This window comes from Hypanus sabinus, chromosome 10, assembly GCF_030144855.1.
Source record: "Hypanus sabinus isolate sHypSab1 chromosome 10, sHypSab1.hap1, whole genome shotgun sequence".
Taxonomy (NCBI): domain Eukaryota; kingdom Metazoa; phylum Chordata; class Chondrichthyes; order Myliobatiformes; family Dasyatidae; genus Hypanus; species Hypanus sabinus.
In genome coordinates, this window is record NC_082715.1 from 27,181,178 (window position 1) to 27,203,128 (window position 21,951).

The following is a 21,951-nucleotide window of genomic DNA, read 5'->3' on the forward strand; positions in this document are numbered from 1 at the left end:
AGCAGACTCAATGGGCCAAATACCTAACCTGCCCCTTTGTCATATGGTCTTATAACCGTCTCAAACTGCCCTATTAGACCATGTGTCCGGACTTTATCCTACCACAGATATTCGTCTTGTCCTACCCATCTCTTCTGCCACCTTCTTTGCAAATTAATCATTCTCTTAAATCCTTTCTTTCTACTTTTCTGACCAGAAGCATTAAATCTACATATCTCCCTTTCTACCAATGCTGCCTGATCTGCTAAGCATTTCCAGAAATTTTCAGTTTTAATCTTAGAATTTCAGCATAAACCCACAAGGCATAGGAGCAGAATTAGGCCATTTAATCCAATGAGTCTGCTAATTTGTTCTTTGGATTTTTGCTTCTCTTTATTTCTGTCTAATTTACATGCCTCTAATATCCTCCTTGATGTGGGATAGAAGTCCTTAAATTACATGTTTTTTTTCCAGTTATGGTGAAAGTCATTTACCTGAAAAATTAACTGTTTTTTTCTCTTCATTGATGCTGGCTGGCCTACTGAGTATCCACATGTTCTGACTTTATTTCAGACTTGCAGCTTCTCAAAGTTTTTTGTCAACTTTATTCTTACTGTGTATAAAACCTACAGATATAATTTTGAAGTTTTAATATCAAGCTACTTATCCATGTCCAAATCATTAAATGTAAATTATGTATAATTATTTCATCAGCCACAATATCATTATTAGATCAGGCTCTACTTGGAACACTAGTTTGTATTTTCTGTCATCTTGAAAAACTACTTTTATCCCCTAACCCAGTTAGTTTGTTATCTGCTCAGTTTTTTGTCCCGATTTCTCATCCCAAAGCTTCATTATAGATCTACTAAGTGGTCCGTAATCAAAAGAATTTGACATCTGAGAAAATGGCAAATAAAAGTACTGAATGGGTCAAGTGGGGCAGCCATTGTTGGGAGTAGGCCAGCAGTAAGATTAGGAGCATCGGGCTTTGATTCAAGAGGCTTCAATGAGAAAAGGCTGAGGCCAAAGAAACAGGCTAGAAGATTTGGTGTTGGTTGCCCATTGTACAGTGCAGGCGGGTTGGCGGATATGGCAGTGGAATGCTCCTCCTTTAGGATGTGGGAATTCATGGAACCTGACAGTCTCCCTGATGAACACACCTGCCGGAAGTGCAGCCAACTCCAGCTCATGAAAGACCGCATTAAGGGGCCGGAGCTGGAGCTGAATGAATTTAGGATAATCTAGGAGGCAGAGCAATTGATAGCTATGACTCTTGAGCAGGTGGTTACACCACCCAGAATGTAGAATTCAGGGAGCAGATGGGCAAACACCGAGAGAGGTAAAGATAGAAGGAAGTCAGTGCAGGGTCCCCCTGTGGCCATTTCTCTCAGCAACAAGTATACCCCTTCGAATACTGATGAGGGGGGGTTGACCTATCTGAGCAAGGCAGCAGCAGCCAGACCAGTGGAACTATGGTCAGCTCTGAGCCTCAAAAGAATAGGGTGAAGTCAGGTGGAGCAATAGTCATTGGAGACTCGGTAGCTAGGGGGACAGATAGGAGATTCTGCGGCAGCAAGGGAGACACCAGGATAGTGTGTTACTCCTGGGTGCGAAGGTCCAGGATGTCTCTGAGCAGTTGCAGAATATTTTCGAAGGGGAGGGTGAGCAGCCGGAGGTTGTGGTACATGTTGGTACCAATGATATAGGCAGGAGAGGGGTAGAGGCTCTGTGCAGTAAATTTAAGGAAGGAGGCCGAAGAGCAGGACCTCTAAGGTGGTAATCTCCGGATCACTCCTGTTGTCACGAGCTAGTGAAGGTCAGAACAGGAAGATGGATGAGTGGCTGACGAGATGGTGCAGGGGGCAGGGTTTCAAGTTCTTGAATCATTGGAACCTTTTCTGGGGAAGGGGTGACCTGTACAAGTGGGACAGGGGGCACCTGAACTGGAGGGGAATGAATATCCTGGGAGGGAGGTTTGCTAAGGAGGGTTTAAACTAGATTTGCAGGGGGGTGGGAACCAAAATGAAGAAGCGGAGGATGGGTGGTTGGTATACAAATAGAGACAGCTTGTAGGGAGTTTGTGAGGAAGAATAAACAGATGATCGAGCAAAGACACACTCAGCCAGATGGTTTGAGATGTGTCTATTTTAATGCGAGGAGTATCATCTGCAAGGCAGATGAACATAGAGCATGGTTCAATATATGGAACTATGACATTGTGGCCATTACGTCTCGGGGCAGGAACAGCTGCTGAGTGTGCCGAGCTTTAGATGTTTCAAAAAGGACAGGGAGGGAGGCAAAAGAGGTGGGGGAGTGGCACTGCTGATCAGGGATAGTATCACGGCTGCAGAAAAGGAGGAAGTCATAGAGGGATTGCCTACTGAGTCAGTGTGGGTGGAAGTCAGAAACAGGAAGGAGGGCAATAACTCTACTGGGTGTTTTTTATAGACCCCTAAATAGAAACTGATATCGAGGAGCAGGTAGGGAGGCAGATTCTGGAACAGTGCAATAATAATATGGTTGTGATGGGTGATTTTAACTTCCCTAATATTGACTGGCAAATCCTTAGAGCAAGGAGTTTAGATGGGGTGGAGTTTGTTAGTTGTGTTCAGGGAGGTTTCCTGATTCAATATGTAGATAAGCCAACTAGAGGAGAAGTTGTACTTGATCCAGTATTGGGAAATGAACCTGGTGTCACCTGGGAGAGCATTTTGAAGGTAGTGATCACATCTCTATCTCCCTTACCACAGTGCTTGAGAGGGATAGGAGTAGACAATTTGGGAAAACATTTAATTGGTCTATGGAGAAATATGATGCTATTAGGCAGGAACTTGGGAACATAATTGGAAGCAGACATTCTCAGGGAAATGCACGGCATAAATGTGGCAAATGTTCAAGGAACATTTACATGGTGTTCTGCATAGGGATGTTCCACTGAGGCATGGAAAGAATGGTAGGGGTAAAGAACCATGGTGTACAAAGGTTGTAGAAAATCTAGGTAAGAAAAGCAGGATTAAGCAGGATTAAGAAAAACTCAAGGCATTCTACATGTATGTGAAGAGCAAGAGGATGAACCATGTGAGAATAGGACCAATCAGGAGCGATAGTAGAAACATGTGCATGGAGCCAGTGGAGATGGGGAGATACTTAATGAAAACTTTGCTTCAGTATTCACCAGTGAAAAGGATCTTGGCAATTGTCGGGATGACTTACAGCGGACTGAAATGCTTAAGTGTATAGACATAAGAAAGAGGATGTACTAGAACTTTTGAACATTGATAGGATGCAAAACTGGGCTGGGAAGTGGTAGATGGAGTTCAACCCAGACAAGTAAGATCATGGGGTCCAGGTCCATAGGACACTCAAAGCTGCTGCTCAGGTTGACAATATTGTTAAGATACGATGTGTTGGCCTTCATCAGCTGTAGGATTGAGTTCAAGAGCCATGAAATAATGTTACAGCTATATATGACCTTAGTTAGACCCCACTTGGAGCACTGTGTTTATTTCTGGTCACCTCACTACAGGAAGGAGGTGGATACTATAGAGAGTGCAGAGGAGATTTACAAGGATGTTGCCTGAATAGATAGAGTGAACTTGGCCTTTTCTCCTTGGAATGACAGAGGATGAGAGGTGTATAAGATGATGAGAGGCAATGATCATGGGAATAGCCAGAGGCTTTTTCCCAGGGTTGAAATGGCTAACATGAGGGGGCATAGGTTTAAGGTGCTTGGAAGTAGGTACAAGGGGGATGTCAGAGGTAAATTTTTCACACTGAGAGTGGTGGGTGCATGGAAGCACTGCCAAGGTGGTAGAGGTGGATACAATGGGGTCTTTTAAGGGACTCTTAGATAGGTACATGGAACTTTGACAAATAGAGGGCTATGCACTAGGGAAATTCTAGGCAGTTCCTAGAGTAGGTAACATGGTCGGCACAACATTGTGGGCCGAACGACCTGTAATGTGCTGTAGATTTCTATTTCTATGCTACTACACTATTCTTATCTAATATTTCTAACACAATTTCAAACAAGATTCAAAAGCTTTGTTGAACGTAACACCCTTTGGAAATCTATGTTAATTATTTTCTGCAGTATTTTATACACTATCACTTCTTTTCAAATTGGTATGATTGGTTCATTGTTCCCAAGATTGCTTGAAATTCTTTATGTCTATCAGTGCTCTGTCATTACCTATCATGAAACTTAAAGTAGTAAATTTTCTACCATTGTTTAGAATGGATTGAGTGAATGTATTAAATATAGAGCAGGACTTCAAATTCCTTCTCTTTTGCTATTTAGTCAACTATTTTCTTCTCTCCTGTTTTAGCTGTATTAGGTTCATCCCCCTAGTCAAGTTTTGTATATCATTCAGAAAATAAATGTTTGTGGTTTACCTGGAGTACTTTCTCACAGCATATCGTTGTCTGTATCTATCCATAGAGATCAGTGGGTGTTATAAAATGAGTAGAAGGTGTTCAAAACTTTCTACTGTCTGGGAGTCTAAGACCACAGGACACAGCCTCAGGACAGAGGGCAGCCCTTTTAGACTGGAGGTGAAGAGGAATTTATTCAGCCAGAGAGTGGTATATCTGTGGAATTCATTGCCACAAGTCATTGGGTATATTTAACCAGGTCATTGGGTATATTTAAGCCTGGGTCGATCGATTCTTGATAACTCAGGGGATGAAGGGATACGGGGTGAATGCAGGAGATTGAGGTTGAGAAGGAAGGTGGATCAGCTATGATGATGTGGTGGAGCAGACTCGATAGGTCAAATGGCCTAATTCTGTTCCTATATCTTATGGTGTTAAAACTTTTTAATTCTCTGCTCACTGTGAACATCACTGGTAAGGTCAAATTTATTGACCAAAACATATTGTCCTGTGGTCATTTTGAGTGTGGTTAAGAGTCAACTGTATTGACGGATTTTAGCTTCTCCAGCTGTCAGTGAGATTGAAATTTTGCAACACTGGATCAATAGTCCAAGTCTCTGGATATTAAAGTAATAGCTTGGTCACTAGGCTATCCTGAACAAATATTGTTTCAGCTTCTTCCTCAAAGGTCTTATAGATCTCCACTTCTTTCTCAATTAAAGAACCATCCAGTTCCCCTCCACCGCCACCTTCCCCCATCTGACAGAAATGGTCCTCACTCTCAATAATTTTTCCTTCAGCTCTTCCCACTTTCTCCAGACTTGAGGAGTCGCCATGGGCATCAGCCTTTTCATGGCTACAAGGAGCAGTCCATTTCCAAGCCTTCCCCGGTAATTCTCCACATCTCTTCCTCTGCTACATTGATGATTACATCGGGGCTGCTTCATGCACCCATGCTGAGTGCGTCAATTTCATCAACCCTGTCTCCAACTTTCACCCTGCCCTTAAATTCACTCGGTCCATCTCTGACACCACCCTCTCCTTTCCCAATCTCTCTATCTCCATCTCTGGAACATCTTCATCATATTTGACCTAGCAAAATGAACCACTTCACACTTACCTGGGTTGAACTCCATCTGCCCTTCTCAGCCCAGTTTTGCATCCCATCAATGTCCCGCTGTGACCTCTGACAGCCCTCCACACTATCCAAAAACACCCCCAACCTTTGTGTCATCAGCAAACTTACTAACCCATCCTTCCACTTCCTCATCCAGGTCACTTAACTGTCAACAAACATCTTTTATAAACCTACCAATTCCCATTGTTATCTTGACTATGCTTTTTCCCACCCTATTTCCTGCAAAAATGCTTTTCCCTTTTCTTCGTTCCTTTGCCTCTGCTGCATCCGTTCCCTGAATGCAGCTTTCCTTTTCAGGACATCAGAGATGTCCTCCTTTTTCAAAGAACGGGGTTTCCCTTCCTCACTATTGATGCTGCCCTCATCCGCATCTCCTCCATTTCCTAAACAACCGTGTTTACTCCAACTTCCTGCCACCTGAATAGTGATGGAGTTCCTCTTGTCCTAACCTATTAAAAGTCTCTGCATTGAAGACATAATTTTCTGCAACTTTCACCATGTCCAAAGGGATCTTACCACTAAATACATCTTTTCCTGCCCACCTCACTACTCTCCGCTTTCTGCAGGGATTGCTCCCTCCGTTCTTCCCTTGTCCATTTGTCCCTCCCAGCACTTATCCCTGCAAGCGGCCGAAGTGCTACTCCTGCCCATTCACCTCCTCCCTCATCTCTATTCAGGGCCCCAGACAGTCCTTCCAGGTGAGGCAACTCTTCACCTGAAAATCTGCTGAAGTCATCTATTGTGCCCAGTGCTCCTGATGTGGCCTCCTCTATGCTGTTGAGACCTGTTGTAAATTGGGGGAGACTTCTTTGTCAAGAACCTCCACTCCATCCGCCAAAAGTGGTACTTTCTGGTGGCTCAACATTTTGATTGCAATTCCCATTCCCATTCCCATTTCCACATGTGGGTCCATGGCCTCTTCTTATGCCAAAACAAGGCCACTCTCAGGGTGGAGGAGCAACAACTTATATTCTGTCTGGGTAGCCTCCAACCTGATGGCATGAATATTGATTTATCCTTCCGGTAAATATTTTTCACTCCTCCCCTCTTCTTCTATTTCCCACTCTGGCCTCGTACCTTTCCTCACCTACCTATCACTTTTCCAGGTCTCCTCCTCCTTCCCTTTCACCTATGGTTCACTCTCCTCACCTATTGCATTTTTTCTTCACAAGCCCTTTATCTTTTCAACCCACCTGCCTTCACCTCTCACCTTCTAGCTATGTCTCGGCCCAAAACATTGACTGTTTATTCATTTCCATAGATGCTGCCTGACCTGCTGAGTTCCTCCAGCACTTTGTGTGTGTTGTTTGGATTTTGGGCATCTGCAAGATTTTATTTTTCTTGATAAAGGTGATTGGACCATTTTCACTAACTTTTTTGAACAAAGTATTAAAGAAAGAATATATTGACATGCTCCTAGGTGAGTTGCTAGCAATTGGGATTTCTAAATATTTATGCTGCAGCACTGGCACAATGGAAATTTAAGAGAAAGAAAAGATATTTAGATTTATATAATGCTATTGATGTAAAGGCTTGAAGCACTTCACAAAAAATAGGATGTTGAGGCAAAGTGATTAGCTTTGGTGAAAGGTCAAGAAAGGATTTAAAGGTATAGGGCAAGGATTTGGAACAGTGATATAAAAAAATTACACAGAGCATGAGAGGCCTCCCAGCATGAGAATGTATTAGGTGAGCTATTGACTGAAGCAGAGTTCATGTCAATATTTCAGATTAGGTTAGATACATGGTTGATAGCAGAAGGTTTTGTGAGAGGAAATAGATGGAACTAAAACTGCAGCTCAAATGGAGAAAAAGAAACTGCTCGTCTACAGGTTTGATATAACTCCTCTGCAGTCTTGTAACTTCAACATTTTTCCACGATTCCCCAACATCTTCCCTGGTGATCTCTTTGTTTTCCCACCTACATACCCATGTATTTGAAATTACTTTCTTCCTTAAGCCTAACAGTCTGCCTAATCAGCTAGATCTCCAAGATTTTGAATTGCCATCTATTTAGAGACTCATCGAACAGGCCCTCCATTCTGCTGTCTAATGTCTGCTCCCTGGACAATAAATTGGACTACATCTGACTCCAACGTAATACTCAGCGGGAGTACAGAGTTTGCTCTGCGTACGTTTTTACAGAGACGTGGCTCGCTGATGGAATTTCGGACGCTGCCATTCAGCTAGACGGGCTCGCCTTGTTTCAAACAGACAGGGATGCAGCTCTCTCTGGTAAGACTCGCATTGGTGGTTTGTGTATTTACATCAACGTGGAATGGTGTAAGAACTCAGTGCTGGTTTCCAGACACTGGTCATCGCGAGTGGAGTTTGTGGCTGTTAGATGCAGACCATTTTACTTGCCACGGGAATTCACCTCTGTTCTTATATTCGGTGTCTACATTCCCCCAGCGCTAATGCAAAAGGAGGCGCTTTGTGAACTGTACAGGGCTATTAGCGAACTGCAGAACACACACCCTGATGGACTGTTTATTGTTGCACGTGATTTTAACCACGCGAACCTTAAGTCAGTGCTCCCCAAATTCCATCAGTATGTGGACTTTGCAACAAGGGGGGAGAGCATGTTGGACCTGGTTTATACAAACATCCCCGACGCGTACTGAGCAGAGCCCCACCCTCACCTCAGTTACTCAGACCACAACTCTGTTATGCTAATCCCAGCATACAGACTGCTCGTCAGGTGCTCCAGACCTGTTCAGAAGCAGGTGAAAACCTGGCCAGCAGGAGCTATCTCTGCTCTTCAAGGCTGCTTTGAGAACACTGACTGGCACATGTTCAGGGAGGCTGCAACCGATGGCAACTCTACCAACTTAGAGGAGTACACAGCATCAGTGACCAGCTACACCAGCAAGTGCATTGATGATGTTACTCTGTCCGAGACCATCACTATACGTGCCAACCAGAAGCCGTGGATGACCGCAGAGGTGCGTGCGCTGCTGAGGTCCCGCGACTCCGCCTTCAGGGCAGGTGACAAGGCAGCTCTAACAACAGCAAGGGCCAAACTATCCCGAGCCATCAGAGGGGCAAAGCGTGCACACGCCCAGCTAATCCACAATTACTTCCAGGATAGCGGTGGTATGCGGCGCATGTGGTAGGGCATCCAGGACATCACCAATTACAAGACAACATCACCTGCCTGTGCGGGTAATGCCTCCCTCCCAGATGCGCTGAATAACTTCTACGCCCATTTTGAGGCAGAAAATGACGTGGCGGTGAGGAAGTCCACCCCTCCTACAAATGACCAGGTGCTGTGTCTCACCACGGCCGATGTGAGAAGAACCCTGTGCAGGATCAACCCACGGAAGGCTGCTGAACCAGACAACATCCCTGGTAGAGTGCTCAGGGGATGTGCAGACCAGCTAGCAGATGTTCTCACTGACACCTTCAACATCTCCATTGCTATCACCCTCCACCTGGCACTTACCCACCTGGACAAAAAAGACACATACGTTCGGATGCTGTTCATAGACTTTAGTTCAGCATTCAACACAATCATCCCTCAGAAACTGATTAGAAAGCTGAGCCTACTGGGCCTGAACACCTCCCTCTGCAATCCTAGACCCCCTGCAGTTCGCGTACCATCCCTAACGTTCAACAGATGATGCAATTGCCATCACCCTCCACTGGGCACTAACCCACCTGGACAAAAAAGACACGTACATTCGAATGCTGTTCATAGACTTCAGTTCAGCATTCAACACAATCATCCCTCAGAAACTGACTGGAAAGCTGAGCCTACGGGACCTGAACACCTCCCTCTGCAACTGGATCCCAGACTTCCCGACTGGAAGACCTCAGTCAGTCCGGATCGGGAGCAGCATCTCCAACACCATCACACTGAGCACAGGGGCCCCCCAGGGCTGTGTGCTCAGTCCACTGCTGTTCACTCTGCTGACCCACGACTGTGCTGCAACACACAGCTCGAACCATATCATCAAGTTCGCTGATGACACGACCGTGGTGAGTCTCATCAGCAAGAACAATGAGTCAGCTTACAGAGAGGAGGTGCAGCGGCTAATGGACTGGTGCAGAGCCAACAACCTGTCTCTGAATGTGAACAAAACAAAAGAGATGGTTGTTGACTTCAGGAGGGCACGGAGCGACCACTTCCCCCTGAACATCGACAGCTCCTTGGTAGAGATCGTTAAGAACACCAAATTTCTTGGTGTTCACCTGGCAGAAAATCTCACCTGGTCCCTCAACACCAGCTCCATAGCAAAGAATGCCCAGCAGAGTCTCTACTTTCTGCGAAGGCTGAGGAAAATCCATCTCCCACCCCCCATCTTCAACACATTCTACAGGGGTTGTATCGAGAGCATCCTGAGCAGCTGCATCACTGCCTGGTTTGGAAATTGCACTGTCTCGGATCGCAAGACCCTGCAGCGGATAGTGAGGTCAGCTGAGAAGATCATCAGGGTCTCTCTTCCCACCATCACGGACATTTACACTACACGCTGCATCCGCAAAGCAAACAGCATTATGAAGGACCTCACACAGCCCTCATACAATCTCTTCTCCCTCCTGCCATCTGGGAAAAGGCTCCGAAGCATTTGGGCTCTCACGACCAGACTATGTAACAGTTTCTTCCCCTAAGCTCTTGGACTCCTCCATACCCAGAGCCTGGACTGACAACTTACTGCCCTATTGTCTTGTCTATTATTTATTGTAATGCCTGCACTGTTTCGTGCACTTTATGCAGTCCTGGGTAGGTCTGTAGTCTAGTGTAGTTGTGTGTTTTTTTTTCTCTCTTTTTTTTTACGTAGTTCAGTCTAGTTTTTGTACTGTGTCATGTAACACCATGGTCCTGAAAAACATTGTCTCATTTTTACTATGTACTGTACTAGCAGTTATGGTCGAAATGACAATAAAAGTGACGACTTGAATTGACTTGACTTTTGTCCATGCCAGCTGTGTTGCCCAGAGAGATCATCCCGTCTGCCCATTTTTGGCCGATATCTCTCAAAACCCCTCATATCCGTGTGTTTATCTAGATAGTTTTTAAATTTTGCTAATATGCTTGTGTCAATCACAGTTTCTAGTAGCTCATTTCCAAATATGTACCACCCTTTTCATGAAAAAGCTGCCCCTGATGTCCCTTAAAAATCTCTTGCCTCCTATCTTAAACTTGTGCCCTTTGTTTTTAGCAAACCTTCTGGGATGGAGAGTCACTCTGCTTCACCCTGTCTATGCCCTTCATGGCCTTACATTAAATCACCCCTCAATCTCCAAGGTTTAAGGGAATATCGTTCTAATCTAAGCAACTTCTTGTAACTCAGCCCTCACCTGCCCAAGTCCAAGCAAATCTTTTCCTGCACTTTTTCTAGTTTAATAAAATCTTTCCTATTGGGTGACCGAAATTGTGCAAAATATTCCAAGTGTAATGTCATTAAGTCTTGTATAACTACAACATAACTTCCTAACACCTATACTCGAAGCCCTGCCTGAAGACCAGGGTGCCAAACACCATACACATCTGAGATGCTGCTTTCAGCAAGCTACGCACATGCACTTCAAGGTTATTCTGTCCTATAATACTCCCTCAGTACTTACTGTATAAGACCTATCCTGGTTTGATCTCCTAAAATGAGATACCTCCAGTCTGAGAAACAACCCTTTATCATCACCATCAGCTTGCTACCACTGAGTCAATTATGAATTCAGTCCACTATCAATTCCGGATCCCATGCAACCTAACCTTCCAGACTAGCCTGCACTGAAGGACCTTGTCAAGGACTTGCTAATGTCCATATGGGCAACATCTACTACCTACCCTCATCTATCCTCTTGGCTACCTCTTTGAAGAGTTCCAAGAGATTTGTCAAACAAGATTTCCCACTCACGAAACCACGATGACTGTTCCAAATCAGACCATATCTTTGCAAAAGCTGTCCCTCAGAATCCCCTCCAGCAATTTACCTACCACTCATGTCAAACTCGAAGGCCAAATTTCTGACTCCTCACTCCATCTTCTCTTACACAGGCCACACCTTGTTTTGTATTATTGCATAACGTTGGCTTGAAATCTTTGTTGGTATCATATTCCCTTATTCTCAGTTCTGCAGTGAGACAAGAATATAAAAATATTCCCCTGGTTCACAAATGGAACAAAGATTTTTTCAATAAAATATCATTGCGAAATTCTAGTTCTGCTGCTTTGTGCATTCAGTGTCAGTATTTCCCTGGATATGTAATTAAATATCATAACCTCTAACTGCTCACTGTAAATACAAAGGAGGCATTTGTGAAGTTATCTTTTCATCATGGTACAGTCAGAACAATAACATTTTGGGGAGTAATTGAAGTCTGTGCTCTGTGATTGCAGGTAGAATTGTAGAATATCTTTGATACAAGATTCATCAAAAGGAAACATTATTATCCTTTTGAAGTGGACCTGATATTTCAGTTCATTAGTGAGTCTACATTCTTGATAAAACGATCTTGCAGATTAGAAGTCAGCGATCCACTAACAAATAAATGAATCATTAAAGATTGCCTATTTAATTTTCTGGAATGCAACATAGGCATGATAAATAGCACAATATATAAAATGAATATATTTTCTATTAATGTTATTTTTTATTAGTTTTTGAAACACATTCATAATTATGCCATATTGCAGAAAATACAGTATGTGTGGTCTAATTGATTGCTGTATGAATCTCAGGACTGAAAATAATGTAATTCCTTTTGTACTTTCTCTTTGACATCAGCACTTTACCTCCCCAGCTTTCTTTAAGCTTCTACAAAACACACACAATTTGTTGGCTAATTGCCTCACTGAGCTCTTTACGCTACCACAACAAAGCATTCCTGGGTGGGTTTGGAAAATAATTCTACTTCAGTAAATTAATTGTGCCTTTCTGTTAATTCTGTCTTTCTTAGGGCTGAAAAGTGCAAGTACTTGCTAGTTTCAATTGATCTTATCACTTCAAACCTTATGAAATCAAGCTAGCAGACAATATCAAGGTGGATAGAAAAAGCTTTATTTCAAGTATATAAGAAATAAAAGAGAGAGGAGAGTGGATATAGGACCGCTAGAAAATGAGTTTGGAGAAATAATAACAGGTCAAGGAGATGGCAGGTAAACTGTGAGTATTTTGCATCAGTCTCAACTATCGAAGACACTAGCAGTGTGACAGATGTTGATGGGTGTGGCGGAAGGGAAGTGAATGCAGTTACTATCTCAAGGGAGAAGGTGCTTAAGAAGCTGAAACACTTAAAGGTACACAAGTCACCTGGACCAGATGCACTGCACCCTAGGGTTCTAAAGGAGGTAGCAGTAAAGATTGTGGGGGCATTAGCAATGATTTTTCAAGGATAATTGAACTCTGGTATGGGCCTGGAGGACTGGAAAATTGCAATTCACTTCACTCATTAAGAAAGAAGGGAGGCAGCAGAAAGGAAATTATAGACCAGTTATCCTGACCACAGTGGTTGAGAAGACGTTGGAGTCAATTATTAAGGATGAGGTTATAGAGTATTTGGTGACACAGAACAAGATGGGACAAACTCAGCATGGTTTCCTTAAGGAAAAATCTTACCTGACAAACCTGTTGGAACTCTTTGAGGAGATTACAAGTAGGATAGATAAAGGGGATGCAGTGGATGTTGTATATTTGGACTTTCAGAAGTTATTTGACAAGGTGCCATACATGAGGCTGCTTACCAAGATAAGAGCCCGTGGTATTACAGGGAAGTTACTAACATGGTTAGAGCATTGGCTGATTGGTAGGAGGCAGTCAATGGGAATAAAAGGATCCTTTCCTAGTTGGCTGCCAGTGAATAGTGGTGTTCCCCAAGGGTCGGTGTTGGGACCACTTATTTTATGCTGTATATCAATGATTTAGATGATGGAATAGATAGCTTTGTTGCCAAGTTTACAGATGATACGAAGATTGGTGGAGGGGCAGGTAGTGTTGAGGAAACAGGAAGGCTGCAGAAGGACTTAGACAGATTAGAAGAATGGACAAGAAAGTGGCAAATGAAATACAATGTTGGAAAATACATAGTCATGCACTTTGGTAGAAGAAATAAATGTACAGACTATTTTCTAAACCAAAAGAGAATCCTAGAATCTGAGATGCAATGGAACTTGGCAGTCCTGTGCAGGATTCCCTAAAAGTGGAGTTGGAGCTGAGGGAAGCAAATGCCATGTTGGCATTCATTTCAAGAGGTCTAGAATATAAGAGTGGCGATGTAATGCTGAAGCTTTATAAGGCACTGATGAGGCCTCACCTTGAGTATTGAGCACAGTTTTGGGCTGATTATCTAAGAAAAGATATGTTGGCATTGGAGAGGGTTCAGAGGCTCACTAGGATGATTGCATATGAGGAATGCTTGATAGCTTTGGGAAGGTACTCGCTGGAATTTAGATGGTTGAGGGCGGATACTATTGAAACCTTTCGAATGTTGAAAGACTGAGACAGAGTAGATGTGGAAAGGATATTTCCCATGGTGGGGGAACTAGAACAAGAAGGTGCAGCATCAGGTTAGAAGGGCATTCACTTAAAACAGAGATGTGGAGAAATTTCTTTAGCCACAGGGTGGTGAATTTAGAACCATAGAACCATAGAACATTACAGCACAGAAACAGGCCTTTTAGCCCTTCTTGACTATGCTGAACCATTTTTCTGCCTAGTCCCACTGACCTGCACCTGGGCCATATCCCTCCAAACCCCTCTCATCCATATACCTGTCCAAGTTTTTCTTAAATGTCAAAAGTGAGCCCGCATTCACCACTTCATCTGGCAGCTCATTCCACACTCCCACCACTCTCTGCGTGAAGAAGCCCCCCCGCCAATGTTCCCTTTAAACTTTTCCCCCTTCACCCTTAACCGATGTCCTCTGGTTTTTTTCTCCCCTGACCTCAGTGGGAAAAGCCTGCTTGCATTCACTCCATCTATACCCATCATAATATTATACACCTCTATCAAATCACCCCTCATTCTCCTACGCTCCAGGGAATAAAGTCCTCACCTATTCAACCTTTCTCTGTAACTCAGTTTCTCAAGTCTCGGCAACATCCTTGTAAACCTTCTCTGCACTCTTTCAACCTTATTAATATCCTTCCTGTAATTAGGTGACCAAAACGGCACACAATACTCCAAATTCAGTCTCACCAATGTCTTATACAACCTTTTTTTTAACAACTTTTTTTTCAATCGAAGCAAGAGGCTGAGAGTGGAAGGCTGAAGCATCGCGGAGGGAAGGTCGTTTTTCTTTTCTTTAACTGATCGGGGAAAAGAGGCTCTACTGCGCAGGCGCGTGACGTAGCGCACCAAGGTTTAAAAGGGAGACCGCCATATACAGTGGCCGTCATCGTAGTGGACTGAGTCGGAGTGGGATGGCTTTGGCTCAATCAGGCTTCGACGGGGAACAGGCAGAGGCGAAGGTAGGTTCCGGTAAGTTTCTGTTTTTCTTTTTTTTGTTACAGACTAGAGAATATGCCAGGCAGGATGTTGGAATGCTCCTCTTGCAGGGTGTGGGAAGTCAGGGAGACCTCTGGTGTCCCTGACAATGATACCTGCAAGAGGTGCATCCAGCTGCAGCTTCTAACAGACCGCGTTAGGGAACTGGAGCAGGAGCTGGATGACCTCCAGATCATTCGGGAGACTGAGCAGTCTATAGATAGTAGCTTCCGGGAGGTAGTTACACCTAAGGAACAGGGCACAGGTAATTGAGTTACCGTCAGGCAAGGGAAGGGGAAAGAGCAGGTAGTGCAGGGTTCCCCTGTGGCCATTCCCCTCCAAAACAGGTATACTGATTTGGATACTGTTGGGGGGGGGGGGGCTTACCTGGGACAAGCTGCGGCAGCCGGATCTCTGGCACTGAGTCTGGCTCTGCAATGCAGAAGGGAGGGAGGGAGGAAGAAATGGAGAGCAGTAGTGATAGGGGACTCCATAGTCAGGGGCTACAGATAGGAGATTCTGTGGGCGTGACAGAGACTCCTGGATGGTTTGTTGACTGCCGGGTGCCAGGGTCAGGGATGTCTCTGATCGCGTACACAGCATTCTGAGGTGGGAGGGTGATCAGCCAGATGTCATGGTACACATCGGTACCAATGAAATGGGTAGAAAGAGTCAGGAGGTCCTGAAGAGTGAGTACAGAGAGCTTGGTAGGAAGTTGAAAAATAGGACCTCGAGGGTAGTAATCTCCGGATTGCTGCCTGTGCCATGTGCCAGTGAGGGTAAGAGTAGGATACTCTGGCAGATGAACACGTGGCTGAGAAACTGGTGTGGGGGCAGGGTTTCAGATTTCCAGATCATTGGGACCTCTTTGGGGCAGGTGGGACCTGTACAAGAGAGACAGGTTACACCTGAACTACAAAGGGACCAATATACTTGCAGGGAGGTTTGCTAGTGTTATTGGGGAGGGTTTAAACTATATTTGCAAGGGGATGGGAACCAGAGTGCCAGAGTAAATAGTGGAACGGGGGTAAAAATAAATGATGTTAGTAGTTCATGCAAAGTCACAAATAGTAAGATTGTGTGTGGTGGTAATAATCTTCTGAGGTGTGTATATTTCAATGCGAGGAGTATTGTGGGAAAGGCAGATGAGCTGAGGGCCTGGATTGACACGTGGAATTATGACTTCGTAGCCATTACTGAAAATTGGCTGCAGGAGGGGCAGGACTGGCAGCTCAATGTTCCAGGGTTCCGATGTTTCAGATGTGATAGAGACAGAGGGATGAAGGGTGGGGGTTGGCTTTGCTAGACAGGGAAAATATTACAGCAGTGCTTCAGCAGGACAGATTAGAGAGCTTGTCTACTGAGGCCATATGGGTGGAGCTGAGAAACAGGTATGGTATGACCACATTAATAGGGTTGTATTATAGACCACCCAATAGTCAGCGAGAATTGGAGCAAATCTGCAGAGAGATAACAGACAACTGCAGGAGACAGAAAGTTGTGATTGTAGGGGATTTTAATTTTCCACACATTGATTGGGACTCCCATACTGTTAAAGGTCTAGATGGGTTAGAGTTTGAAATGTGTTCAGGAAAGTTTTCTAAATTCATATATAGATGTACCAACTAGGGAGGATGCAATATTAGAGCTCCTATTAGGAAATGAGTTAGGGCAGGTGATGGAAGTGTGTGTAGGGGAACACTTTGGTTCCAGTGATCATAACACCATTAGCTTCAACTTGATCATGGATAAAGATAGATCTGGTCCTCGGGTTGAGATTCTAAACTGGAAAAAGGCCAAATTTGAAGAAATGAGAAAGGATCTAAAAAGCGTAGATTGGGACAGGTTATTCTCTGGCAAGGAAGTGATTGGTAAGTGGGAGACCTTCAAAGGAGAAATTTTGAGAGTGCAGAGTTTGTATGTTTGTGTCAGGGTTAAAGGCAAAACGAGTAAGAATAAGGAACCTTGGTTCTCAAAGGATATTGGAACTCTGATAAAGAAGAAGAGAGAGATGTATAACATGTATAGACAACTGGGAGGAAATAAGATGCTTGAGGAGTATAAAAAGAGTAAGAAAATACTTAAGAAAGAAATCAGGAAAGCTAAAAGACATGAGGTTGCATTGGCAGTCAGGGTGAAGGATAATCCTAAGAGCTTCTACAGGTATGTTAAGAGCAAAAAGATAGTAAGGGACAAAATTGAATTGGATCAGCAAATTTGCTGATGATACAAAGCTTGGAGGTGTAGTGGACTGTGAGGAAGGTTTTCAAAGCTTGCAGAGGGATTTGGACCAGTTGGAGGAATGGGCAGAAAAATGGCAGATGGAGTTTAATGTGGACAAGTGTGAGGTATTGCACTTCGGAAGGTCAAACCAAGGTAGAACATACAAGGTAAATGTTAGGACACTGAGGAGTGCAGTAGAACAGAGGGATCTGGGAGTACAGATACATAATTCCCTAAAACCGGCATCACAAGTAGATAGGGTTGCAAAGAGAGCTTTTGATACATTGGCCTTTATAAATCAAAGTATTGAGTATAAGAGTTGGAATGTAATGGTGAGCAATTTGTGGAATTTGTTACCACAGGCAGCTGTAGAGGCCAGGTTGTTTGGTATATTTAAGGATAGGTTCTTGATTGACCACAGCATCAAAGGTTACAGGGAGATGTCCAGCAAGTGGACAAAAGAATCAGCCATGATGGAAAGTCAGAGCAGGTCAATGAGCCAAATAGTCTAATTCTGCTCCCATGTCTTATGGTCTATTCATCCCTGAGACTCATTTTCTTGCCGGCATACTCAGTAAATCCAATAGCCATAACAGAATTAATGAAAGACTGCACCCTACAGGGTGGACAACTAGAGTGCAAAAGACAACAAGCTGTGCAAATACAGAAAGAAAGAGAAAAAAATAATATTAATAATAATATATAAGCAATAACTAGTGAGAACACGAGGTAAAGTGTCCCTGAAGGTGATTCCATACGTTGTGGGAACAGTTCAGTGATGGGTCAAGTGATGCTGAATGAAGCTATCCCCTTGGTTCAAGAGCCTGATGGCTGAGGGGTAATAACTGTTCCTGAAACTGGTGGTGTGAGTCCTGAGGCAGACAATAAGAAGATAGGTGGAGTGGCAGGTAGTTCTGAGGAAGTAGAGAGGCTATCGAAGGACAGGTAGTTTCGGAGAATGGTCAAAGGAGTGGCAGATAGAATATATTGCTGGGAAGTGTATGGTCCTGCACTTTGGTAGAAGAAGCGAAAGGGTTGACTATTTTCTAAATGGACAGAAAATACAAGAAACTTAGATGCAAAGGGACTTGGGAGTCCTTCTTCAGGATTCCCGAAAGGTTAATATTCAGGTTGAGTTTAATTTGAGGAAGGCAAATGTGATGTTAGCATTCATTTCAAGAGGACTAGAATATAATAGCAAGGATGTAATGTGAAACTTTATAAAACATTGGTGAGACCTCACTTGGAGTACTGTGAGCTGCTTTGGGCCCCTTATCCATGCTGAACCTGGAGAGGGTTCAAAGGAGGTTCAAGAAAATGATTCCGGGTTTAAACAGATTGTCAAAAGAAGAGTGTTTGCTAGCTCTGGGCTTGTATTTATTGGAATTCAGAAGAATGAGGAGTGAACTCATTGAAACATATCGAATGGTGCAAGGCCTTGATAGAGAAGATGTGGAGAGGATGTTTCCTATGGTGGGAAAGCCTAAGACCAGAGGACAAAGCTTCAAAATAGAGAGGTGTCCTTTTACAATGGAGGTGAGGGAGAATTTCTTCAGCCAGATAGTGGTGAATCTGTGGAATTCATTGCCATGGGCAGCTGTGGGGGCCAAGTTTATATGTATATTTAAGACAGAGGTTGATAGATTCTTGATTGGTCAGGGCATGAAGAGATATGAGGAGAAGGCAGGAGACTGGGGCTGAGAGGAAAAATAAATCAGCCATGATGAAATGGCAGAGCAGACTCGATGGTTCAAATAGCCAGATTCTGCTCCTACTATCTAATGGTCTTATGGTCTAAGCCAATCTACAACATCTTCAGGCAGGATTGAAATGGAATCCCCAAGGAAAGAGGAAAAAGGGGCATCCAAAAAACACATAGAGCAGAGATGTCAAGGCTGAAATTAGATGATAGGGACACACCCAGCCTACCCTTGAGAAACTTTCTCAGAACAGAGGGCAATGGAGTCGGGAGGTCTTCAAAGGCCTATACTACACTGGGAGTGAAGAGCCCAAGAAATAGAAGAGGAACTGACCACTATAACTTTGACTTACCTTCCAAAACTTTCATTCTTTCTACATTATTGTTAGAATGAATATATTCCATGTAGACTAAAAATAACTTCATATATTAGCCATAGCATCAAAAACCTAATGAAGCAAAGATCTGCAATTTTTCAGTAAAATAGAGCCAAATCTCTGAAAGAACTCTGCAATAAGTAAGGGAACTAATGCAGAAATGCAAAGGGAATAAATTGAGTAAAGTGAGAAAAAGCTATCCAAGAAGAAAAGCTTTGTGAAAGTTTAAAGGTGGAGGGAGTAACATATAGATGTAGCAGAAAGAGAACAATCAGACCATATGGAACAGTTTGAGGAGGAAGTCCATGGTATGGGAATCATGAATGGGAAAGATTCATGAAACATCTGAACTGAAGGACCTAGGCTGCAGAAGGTAGAAAGCAGTTGCAGAGATAAGCTGAGGCAAAACCAAAGTGCAACTGAAATTTGGGATGTTCTGCGTTGGAAAAACTTAATCCATTGAGAGCAAGAGAAAAGGGGGTAGTAAAATCATTTCTCATAGTTCACATGAAGGGAATCTTATGCAAGAACTCATGACACAAATGTTCAGTGTGTATTCAATTTCTGCAATTCATTTAAGTTCCCAGCAAATAGATGTAGTGTGCACCGTAAGTGTTCGGCACAGACTAGAGGGGCTGAGATGGCCTGTTTCCATGCTGTAATTGTTATATGGTTATATGCACTGATCTCTGCAATACAACCCTGATGGACGAACAAAAGCTATTTGCCATAAACACAAGAGATTCTGCAGATGCTGGAAGTCTAGAGCAACACATACACAATGTTGGAGAAACCAGCAAGTTGAATAAACTGTTGACATTTTGGGCTGAGAAATAAAAACTGCATTTGGCTATTTTGACATCTTGCCAATAAACTCAGCATGCCTAGCACTTCTTTTCATAGTGAATTGAAGTTCTGGCTTACCAGCTGAAATTTAGATCTCAAACTAATCACCATAGTTCAAGAATATGTTCCTAAATACTAACCTGTAAACTTACTGTTCTTCAGAAGAAAGAGATGAAACAGTCACTATTTTAGGTGGGTTGATGTCATGTGATTGGGACACATGCAGAGATCAATGTGATCTTTATTATTCCATGAAATCTTTGAAAGCAATGCCTATTTAACTCTGGATAGCAGTTGAATAAAAATTGCACATTTAGCTTCAGTGTGTGCTTTTCGATTTCTGCCTTGCTACAACAAGAAAGCCAATGAAAAATCATTACAGCCATGAATTATACAGCAAAGTAAACTTTTCAATACCATTTTTTACATTTTAAATTCAGCAGTCTCCCCACAGTTAAAAATGGCAGAAGAGGAAACCTCAGGAACTATCAGCTTGTAGATGCGATTGATCATCAGAAAAGACTGTATCGTACATCCTTGCATCTAGAACAGGGGTTCCCAACCTGGGATTCACTGAGTTCATTGTACGGGTCAATGGCATAAAAAAAGGTTGAGAGCCCCTGATCTAAAATATGAGAGACAAGATGTTATATCAACATCAGCCCTGGAAACTGGCCTCTCCATGGAGAAACCCAGGCAATTTTCAGTATTAGTAATGGAGCAGAAAACGTTTCTTAGCTTTTTTAACAATGAGAAAAGTAATCACCATTTTGGAGGATCAAAGACCTAGATTCCCCCTCTAATACCTTAAACAGAATGAGCTTCAACTTATATAAAGTACATACTGCTTGGCCGTTTACTGCTAAGTGATCTGCAGCAAAAAATCATTGCCTGCAAGGAATTGTGATGGGGCTTTGAGAGGGAAAATGATGAGACAATGGGACACCAAATGGCTGTTTATCTTGTGTGCAGCAGAATAGGCTGGATTGACATTGAGTGACAGAAGACTGAACAAAGGACTTGTGCATTTTTGAAGAGCAAGTTGGTTGATGGGCACGGAAAAATGGAACTGGTGTCTGATGCCAGATGGTGTTTGTGGATCTGTTATTTTTGACAGTGGGCTTTGATCAAAGAACCACACATCTGCTGGAGTTTAGTAGGAGCCTCATCTCTAAATGCAAATCCAGTGTTGGCCACTGGTGTAGTGGCATCAGCACTGGACATTGAGGGCAATGGTCCCAAGTTCGAATCCAGCTAGGTCTCAGTCCGGGCAGCAGCAGGATCTGCACGGAAGAAAGGCCTGGTAATCTACTTTCGTATCTTGCCACGAAAACCCTATGGACAACTACACTGTCAACAATGACTCAGCGGCACTCAATGACAAGATATCTGATGTATCTAAAGCCAGCCATTTCAAAGGATCAATTGGCTTCAAACATGTGAGGCATTTATCTGTGTTTAGGTCAACTGAGAGGAGGAACTCCCTCAGATATTCTTGAAAGAGAAGCTGCAAGAAAGGAAGAAGGGAATAAAAAACCATAAAAAGGATTGTTTTGTGTTAGTGTCATCAGGTTCAGATATGGCCCAAGTGTGGACTGAGAGACACTGAAGCAAGTCGATAATTCACAAAGCTTTAGTGCAAACAGTGTTAAAGGGAAAATGGGGAAACCTCTTTTTCCCTTGTTAGGAAGAGAGAGAGTGTGTGGTATGTTGAGTATGGGGTGAACAAGTAGTCTTTGGGGTATAGAAGTCTGTGTCTTTATTGATGCTTTGCTGCACGCTGAGGGCTTTTTTGCTGGTGAGGGTAAGGGGGTCGATGCTTTGCTGCTGCTTACCCATGGGAGGGGCTTCAGGGTTCTAACATTTAACTGCCATTCATTCTTT